The sequence below is a fragment of the Macrobrachium rosenbergii genome, unplaced genomic scaffold (genome assembly GCF_040412425.1).
Source record: "Macrobrachium rosenbergii isolate ZJJX-2024 unplaced genomic scaffold, ASM4041242v1 393, whole genome shotgun sequence".
NCBI lineage: Eukaryota > Metazoa > Arthropoda > Malacostraca > Decapoda > Palaemonidae > Macrobrachium > Macrobrachium rosenbergii.
The window spans coordinates 275507-285506 of record NW_027100731.1 but is presented as its reverse complement, the minus strand read 5'-3'; positions in this window follow the sequence as shown (position 1 = coordinate 285506).

The window sequence follows — 10000 nt, the reverse complement described above, 5'->3', positions numbered from 1 at the left end:
TCAGGGAATTTTCCCTCCTTTTTCGTGAATGATTTTAGTTCAACGTTTTCTGATATATTCTTATTATTATTTTCCATTGTTGTTTTATATTTGTATTTCTAATTTTTATATTTAATTCAAATGACAAATACCATTTATTCACCAATGAAGAAAATTATGATATAAGTATGTAAAAAAAAACAATAAATAAATAAAATAAATAAATCAAACTCTAAATATATGAACTGAAATATAAGATGAAAATTAAAACAAACACGTTGAAAAATAAATGTAAAAATAATAAAAAGGATTAATATAAAAGATTGAATTATTCTTAATTTTTTATTCAAATTAAAAAACACCTCAAGCTTTTGTTTCATTCTTTTGTCTTTTTTTAAGTCATTTTTGAATTTGGTTTTTTACTTAAATATTGGATGTTTTTAACGGACATTTTTATATATATTTCTCTGACTAAAATCAGTCATAAAAAAGAGGCAAACTCTAAATATTGTTTTCAGATTTAAATATTTTGACAACTTTTACATATTTCATTATTTTTAATTTCTTAATGATTTTTAAATTGATATTTGACTGAAATCTTGATATATTTCGTGATCTTTATTCTTGTTGAAGACTGATTTTTAGTTAACCTTTTAAGGATATATTCTCATAACAAAGATTTATGGAAAAAACATCTCCGTTAAAAAACAATGCAGATAAAATTAAGTAAATGATCATACGTTTTGTATACAAAAATACTGATAAAGGCAGTCAAGATTTCAGTCAAAAATCAATTTAAAAAATCATTAAGAAACGGAAAATAAGAAATATCTTAGAAGTTTTAAAATATTTCAATTACAATACAATTTTGGGGAGTTTTACCCTCTTTTTGATGACTAATTTTAGTTTACCGTTTACAAATACATTATTATAACGGAATTATATATATAAAAAATTCCGTTAAAAAAAACAATCAATATTTATCTAAAAAATCAACTTCAAAAATCACCTAAAAAAAGGGGGAAAATTGTTGCGTAATAACTTTTAGAAAATATGTTAATTTTGAATACAATATTTTTGGGATTTTTTCCCTCTTTATGATCAATGAATTTAGTTTAATTTAGTTCTTATAACCGGGTTTAAAAAAACGTAAAAAAATCAACTTCAAAAATCAACTAAAAAACATTCATGATTTAAGACAAAAATCAATTTAAAATCATTATAAAAAGAAAAATAAATGAAGTATGTATGAAAAATACTGATAAAAGCATTTAAGGTTTCAGTCAAAAATCAATTTAAAAAATCATTAAGAAAACGAAAATAAATGAAATACGTAAACAGTTTCAAAAATATTTCAATTTGAATACAATAATTTTTTTGGAGTTTTGCCCTCTTTTTGACGAATAATTTTAGTATCGTTTACTGATATATTACAACAACATTATATAAAAAAACTCAATATATAAGTTAAAAATCGACTTCAAAAAACAACAAAAAACTTTCATGATTTAAGACAAAAATCAATTTGGAAAACATTAAAAAAAGGAAAATAAATGAAATATGTTAAAAGTAAAAAAAATTCAATTTGATTACGATATTTTTCTTAGTTTTGCCCTCTATTTGATGACTGATTTTACTTTACCGTTCACTGATATGTTCTTTAGGCAAAGTTTTATGAAAAAAAATCAAGGTAAAACTCAAGGCTAAAAGGTCATATACGTTTTTTATACAAAAATGCTGTTATAAACATTCGAGATTTCAGTCAAAAATCAATTTAAAAATCATTAATAAATTAAAAATAATGAAATATGTAAAGAGTGTCAAAAATATTTAAATCTGAATACAATATTTTTTGTGAGTTTCGTCCTCTTTCTATGACTGATTTTAGTTTAACAGAATTATATAAAAAGTTTCTTTTAAAACATTCAATATTTAAGTAAAAAATCAACTTCAAAAATGACTTAAAAAAGACAAAAGAATGAAAAATAAAAGCTTTAAGTTTGTTTTAATTTGAAAAAAATTAAGAATAATACAATCTTTTATATTAATCCTTTGTATTATTTTTACACTTATTTTCAACGTGTTTGTTTTAATTTTCATCTTATTTCATTTCATATGTTTTGTTTTGATTTTATTTAATTTTTTATTTAATTATTGTTTTTGTTTTTATTATTTACTTGTATCATAATTTTCTTCATTGGTAAATAAATGGTATTTGTAATTTGAATTAAATATAAAAATTACAAATACAAATATAAAAAAAACAATAGTAAATAATAATAAAAATATATCAGAAAAGGTTGAACTAAAAATCATTCACGAAAAAAATTTAGGCAAAATTTTTTAAATATTGTATTAAAATTTAATTTTTTTAAGCTTTTTATATGATATATTCATTTTCCATTTTAGGTGATTTTTTTTTTGAATTTTCATTTATTTATTGATTATATTTTTAATTTTTTTAAATAGAACTTCTTTATAAATTTTCAGTTAAAAGTTAAACTGAACTCATCCATCATAAATAGAGCAAAATTCATAATAATATTGTACTCAAAATTGACATATTGACATATTTTTCTAAAACTTTCATATTTCATTTTTATTCCTTTTTTTTTAGGTCATTTAAGTTGATTTTTACTTCAATAATTAAGTAAATATAAATAAAAATAAATAGATAAAAATGAATATTAATAAACAAATAAAAATTAAAAATAAAAATAAAAAATTTTATTAAATTTAATTATAACATTTTTATTTAAAATAAATCAATAAAAAATTTTTATAAATGAAATTAAGATATATAAATAAAAGTAAGTAAATGAAAAATATTATGAACTGAATCAAAATAACAAATATATATGGAAAAAGATAAATAAAAATCAATAAACATAAATTATAATAAATGAAAATAAATATTAAAAATAAATAAATTTATAAATGAAATTAAGTAGAACTAAATAAAAAAAATGCCTAAAAATAATTTTAAAAATCAACAAATAAATAAAAATTAATATAAACGATTAAAAATAAAGTGAAATAAATAAATGAAAATAAATAAATAAAAATAAATATTTATATAAAAATAAATAAATAAATAAAAAATAAGAAGAAATATATAAATAAAAATATATAAATAAATAAATATAAATAAATGAAAATAAATAAATAAAAATAAATAAATAAATAAATAAAAGTAAAAAAATAAATAAAAATATAGGAAAATAAATAAAAAAATAAATAAATGAATAAATAAAAATAAATAAATAAATAAAAATAAATAAAAAAATGAAATGATGAATTAAAATTAAAATAAATAAATAAATAATTAAAAATAAATAAATAAAAGAAAAAATTAAATAAAAATAAATAAAATAATAAAAATAAAAATAAAAATAAATAAATAAATAAATGAAAATAAATGAAAAAATAAATAAAAATAAATAAATAAATAAATGAAAATAAATAAAGAAATAAATTAATAAAGATAAATGAATAAAAAAATAAATAAATAAAAATAAGTAAATAAATAACAAAATATTAAAGTAAATACATAATAAAAATAAATAAATGAAAAAAATAAATAAAAGAAATAAATAAATAAAAATAAATATAAAAATAAAAATGAATAAATAAAAACAAATAAATATAAATAAATAAATGAAAATAAATAAATTGAAAAAAAATATATGAAATTAAATAAATAAAAATATATAAATAAAGATAAATAAGGAAATAAAAATAAATATATAAATAAAAATTATAAAAAAATAAATAAGTAAATAAATTTATTTTTTTATATATATATATATATATATATATATATATATATATATATATATATATATATATATATATATATATATATATATATTGTCAGTATGTGTTTAATTTAACGTAAATTAATTTGTTTTGAATAAGCCACTTTGGCAGTACTTATTTTTTTGGAACGTAATGACCCTGTTTCCTCCTCCCCGACATTTCTGACTTGTTGTTTAGTTTTAATTACAATGAGCTTGTTTTATTTTCACGTGTGGTTTTGGCTTCTCGTCCGGAGCTGTATTCGGCGCTGTTTCTCCTGGTCTGGTCAGTTGTTTTCTGGACCATTATCATTGTGAGGGCCTGCCTTATCTGGATTATTTTGATTGGATTTCGAGATTACCTGTCTTCAGTTGCTGCTGCTGTCCTCCTTCGGGAGATTGATTTATCTTCAGTCAGCGCCCTTGGTCCAGTTATTGCCAAGGGGACCTCTCTGCCAACTGGTAAGGTGTGATTACCTGTCGGACGGCCGTGTCCGTTGATCGTCTTGCGACGTTAAAGTGATTTATTCTTCAGTCTACGCCCTTGGTTTAGTTATTACTGACAAGGGGACCTCTCTTACGTTTGGTAAGGTCTCGAAATTATATTATTCCCCTCGACCCGTGATTTGAAGGCTGCGTTTGCCTACTTCACTGTTTAGAGCTCACTTAAGGGAAGCAATTTTTTTTTTCATAAATGTTTAGTCTGTAATAAGTTAGGCTATTCTGTCTTTTCGACATTCTATTACTTTCAGGGCCCTCTCTTTAAAGTGAAATTGCATAGTCTGTCTTAATTTGGTGTAAGTGTGTTTGTTATTCGATGTTTTCAGTGTGTGGTTGATTTTTGTGTTTATTTAATGTATTTTGTAAGAGGCTCAGTGGTCATTTCTTTCTAAAAGTTTGTATTAAATATTAAGGTTTTATTTTCACATTTTTTTTATCCTCCTTGATTCCATCTCTGTACATTCTGTTGCTGCCATTCCACCTATTGTGGACTTGGTTGTTAGTGACTTTATTTGTATTTTAAGAGACTTGTGTATGTTTGATGGGCGTGGGCCCATAACATTTGGCGACCTTTTGCCAGGATTTATCGGATCCTGTAGTCACTTGAGTGTATAGAGTGGATTTTTGGGGTGTTTGCAGCATAGTAATACCTTCTCTCCTATATTTTTGTGTTGATCGGTGTTTATAATTTTTTTTGAACGTGGTAGGATATTTGTGTAGTTATTGGTGCTCAGTGTATTGGTTTGTTTTTGGGTATATTTTGTGAGATACATTTATATATTTACTTGTGTGTAATTAATTTACTATGGCTGATTTGAATATCCCGGAGCTCTTGAGTGGAGAGGGGTGGCAGGACAGGTTGGCAGACTTGAATAAGCCTGATTTAGAGAGTGTAGCAGAATTTTTTGAAATTGAAAATCTTGGGTCTGTTAGGAAGGGCTTGTTGCTTCTTAATGTTTATGAAAAGGTTAAGGTGATGAAGGCAGAAGGTAAACCAGAGACTAGGCAGGTGGAGGAAGCGGTGTCAGTAGAAATTTTAGATAGGCAGATTCAGTTGAAAAGAATGGAAATAGATCTCCAAAGGTTGAAGGCTGAGGAGAGAGAGAGAGAGAGAGAGAGAGCACGAACTTGCTATGCAAGCATTGAGTAATAGGGGTTCTTCTTCTTCCCAACATAATGTGTCTGTAATGCCTTGTATTAATCTAACTGAAGCTCTAAAGTTAGTCCCAAATTTTCAGGAAGTCAACGTGGCAGAGTTTTTTGTTTCTTTTGAGAGAATAGCCTCAAGGTTGGAGTGGCCAAAAGAGTATTGGACCACTCTTATTCAGAGTAAATTGTTAGGTAAGGCCCAGAAAGTTTACGTTACTTTGGACGCAGATCTGTCCTCAGATTATGATTCTGTGAAGGCCATAGTTTTGAAGGTTTACGAGTTGGTACCGGAAGCTTACCGACAACGCTTTCGTAATTTACAGAAGGAAAGAGGGCAGACTTTTGTAGAGTTCGCCAGGGCTAAAGAGCAATTTGCTGGCGACTGGTTAAAGTCTAAGGAGGTGACGGACTTTGAGAAATTAAAAGAATTGATTTTGGTTGAAGAGTTTAAAAGGTCCGTGCCTAATGAGGTGAAGGTACACCTCGAAGAGTTAAAATTAGAAACTTTGCAGGAGGTGGCTATTGCAAGTGATGAGTAATTCCTCTCTCATAAAAATGTGATAGGGAAGTACCAGAAATGAGAAATCTGGTTGGGTGAGAGTTAACAGGAATAGTAATCAGAACAGGTATAATAGGCCTAATGTTAATTATGGTTCTCGTACTACTCCTGTTAACAGCTATAATAGGCAGACCACAGATAACCCGGAGAAGTTGAGAACTTTGACTTGTTTCTTCTGTCATAAGAAGGGACACGTCAAGAGCATGTGTTATGCATTTAAAAGGTCACAAAGGACCGAAAGACGACCGGTAATGGCCATTCGAAGGAATGAGAACGAGTCAGTGGCTGAGAACTCTAATAATCAATGACTAGGCAATAAGTCACTGGCTCCTTTTCAGAATTTTTTATCTAATGGTTTTGTCCGCTCTGAGAATTCGACTGAGCAAAGAAAGGTTAAAATTTTGCGTGACACTGGGACTGCTCAGTCTTTAATTCTCAGAGAATCTTTACCTATTGATTTAGAATGTTCAAATAAGGAATATGTTTTGTTAAGTGGTTTTCCAGATACGGTCAGGTCTTACCCGGTTGAGAGTTTTTATTTATCATGCCCGTCTTTTTCAGGTTATTTAAAACTGGCCATTATTGATAAATTTCCTATTAAAGATGTGGATTTGGTGTTAGGGAATGATGTCGCCCTAATAAATAAAACTTTCCCTATTGTATTAAGTTCCGGTAATGAAATATCTGTAGTCACTCGATCGAAGGCTAGTAGTGTTGACTCGGCCGAGTCGGTAGTTGATGTTGATTTGAGTAGTTTAGATCGTAGTGATAGCTTAGTTGTAGATAGTGGTGTGTTGGATAATAAACTTAATTGGACTACTAAGGAACTTATTACAGCTCAGAAAGCAGATTTTAAAGACCTGCCAATTTAGTCTGGCGAAATTACTGATTAGACTGTCCCTCGATTTAAGATAATAATATTTTGTACAGAATAAGTAGACCTTTTGATGCCATTAACACAGGTTGTGAATTTGTTAAACAGATTATGGTTCATTTTGTTTATCGAAAGGAGTTAATGACATTGGCTCATGAAAATGGTTTGGCTGGTCATTTTGGTGTTTTTAAAACCACTCGTAAATTGTGTGAAAGTTATTTTTGGCCTAAGATGAAAGATGATGTTAAAAATTTGTAAATAGTTGTGATGCATGTCAAAAGGTCGGGAAGCCTAATCAACCAATTCCAAAGGCACCATTACATCCTATTCCTGTTGTCTCTGAACCGTTCAGTGAGGTAATTATTGACGTGGTTGGTCCTCTGCCGAAAACTCGTAGTGGCAATCAGTATATTTTAACAATTATGGATAGGATGTCTCGATATCCTGAGGCAATACCACTACGAAATGTAAAACTGTTAAAATTGTTGAAGTATTAATTGAATTTTTCACCAGGTTCGGAATGCCCAAAGTAATTCAGTCCGATTGTGGGTCTAATTTTCTGAGTAAATTATTTAGGAGAAGATGGCTGAATTAAAATTAAACATGTGACTTCTTCTCCGTACCATCCTGGAAGTCAAGGTGTTCTGGAACGATTTCATCAAAACATGAAGTCTATGATAAAAAAATATTGTTTGGTTAATGGTTCCAGATAGGATAAGGAACTACCTTATTTATTATTTGCATTTCGGTCAGTGCCGAGTCAATCTTTAGGATTTTCACCTTTTAGCCTTATTTTTGGTCATTGTGTGCGTGGTCCTTTGGATGTGGTTCTTGATATAAATTTATTAGATTATGTTAGTAATTTGGGTGATAAATTAACGAAGGCTTGGAAGTTTGCTGGTGAAAATTTATTGTGTAGCCAAAAGAAAATGAAATACTTTTTTGACAGAAAGACTAAGGAGCGTAATTTTGTAGTGGGTGATAATGTTTTGGTATTGCTTCCCATTCCAGGAAACCCTTTAAAAGCTTCATTTTCAGGACCGTGGAAAATTTTAAAGAAATTAAGTGATGTTAATTATTTAGTTGAAACTCCTGAAAGGAGGAGACCCTACCAGCTGTGTCACATAAATATGTTAAAAGCTTATAAAGGTCGTGACAAAGTTATTCCCGTGGCATTAGTTGGTAATACTACAAAGTGTAATGGTATTAATTCTTTTTCTTTTCCAGACGTGAGTAATTTTGATGATGATTGTTTTGATGGTGCCGAGTGATAATGAACATTCTTTAGAAAATTTTTCAGAAATGGTTTCACATTTGAATTTAGTAGAACAGGGATCTTTGAAAAAGTTAGTTTTTAGTTATAAGGATTTATTTTCGGATGTTCCAGGACAGACCACTGTCCTTGAACATGATGTGGATGTGGGTAACGCAACTCCGGTAAAACAATCCCCTTACAGGTTAAATCCATTTAAAAAAATGATGTTGTGGATAAAGAGGTTGATTATATGTTACGACAATCGAACCCGTTTTCACCTGTTGTTTTGGTAAAGAAACAGGATGGTCAATTCATTTGTTTTGATTACCGCAAAGTCAACGAGGTCAAAAGCCTGATAGTTATCCTTTACCCAGGATAGAGGACTGTATTGACAGGATAGGGAATTCAAAATATATAACTAAATTTGATTTGTTAAAGGGGTATTGGCAAGTTCCGCTGTCCAAACGGGCACGGGATTTGTCAGCGTTTGTATCTTAATTAAAGTAATTTTTTTTGGGATGAAGAATGCCGCTGCAACCTTTCAAAGGTTAATGAATACTTTGGTCCAAGGTTTAGAGGGGTGTGTTGTTTATATTGATGATATTGTAATTTATAGTGATGACTGGGACACCCATCTTAAACGTATTAAGGCTTTATTTCAGGTACTTAGGAAAGCTGGTTTGGTTATAAACCTAAAAAGTGAGTTTGCCAAAGCAAAGGTTGTATATTTGGGTCACGAAGTAGGATTTGGGAAAGTGGCTCCAAAACAGGCAAACGTAGACTCTATTAGACATATTGAAATACCGAAGTGTCGCAGGGATGTCAGAAAGTTCCTTGGTTTAGTAGGGTATTACAGATTTGTTAAGTTTTCTTTCGCTGAGCCCCTTAATTTATTACGTAAGAATAACTTTTGTATGGACTAATGATTGCCTTTGAAAAGTTTAAGCAGGTCCTAATGAATTTCCCTATTTTGAAAGCTCCTGATTTTGACGTTCCTTTTTCGCTTGCTACTGATGCGAGTGATGTTGGGGTTGGAGCAGTTTTTGTTGCAGGAAGATGCTCATGGAGTATCTCATCCTGTTGCCTATTTCTCCAAAAAGTTATCCCCGGCACAACGGAAATACTCGACTGTAGAAAAGAGACTTTGGGATTAATTTTAGCTGTTAATCATTTTCAGGTATATTTATCCTCTATGTTATTAAAATATTAACGGATCATAATCCGTTGGTTTTCTTGAACAGGTTTAGGAATAAAAATCAACGGTTGATGCGTTGGAGCCTTGCTCCAGGAATGGAATTTTAGCTTTTTACACATTCCAGGCAAAAAGTAATGTTGTTTTGATGCACTATCACGCATCAGTGACTGATCGATAGGTTGATTTGAGAAAAACCTTTTTGTTCTTCGTAAAGTTGTTTTTGTATATACTTATATTAATTGATTTGATTAATCCTATAAATTTATTGAATGTACAGGTTTCAGGTGTGTTGTAATAATGTTGTGTCAGGTGTTTTTGTTTATGAAATAATTTAGGATTAAGTACTTAAGATTAAGATGTTAAATGTCGTGATTTGCAGGTTTTTCTTCGGTGTCGTCTTTGATTAAAAGAGTGGTTAAAGGTGATTTCTGTTTATTTTAGTATGTGTTATTGGTTAATTTTAAGGTGTTACCATTGTCTTGTGTATGTCAGGTTAATTTTAAGGTGTTACCATTGTCTTGTGTATGTCCAGGTTAATTTTAAGTGTTACCATTGTCTTGTATATGTCCATTAATGATGTGTGTATTTAAGGCCCAAACCCGTTTAGTGTGAGGACGCTCTCTGAAGTGTAGAGGCACTAAAACTGAGTGAAGTGAAGTGAAAAGACGCTCTTTGAAACTCAATGAGTTGC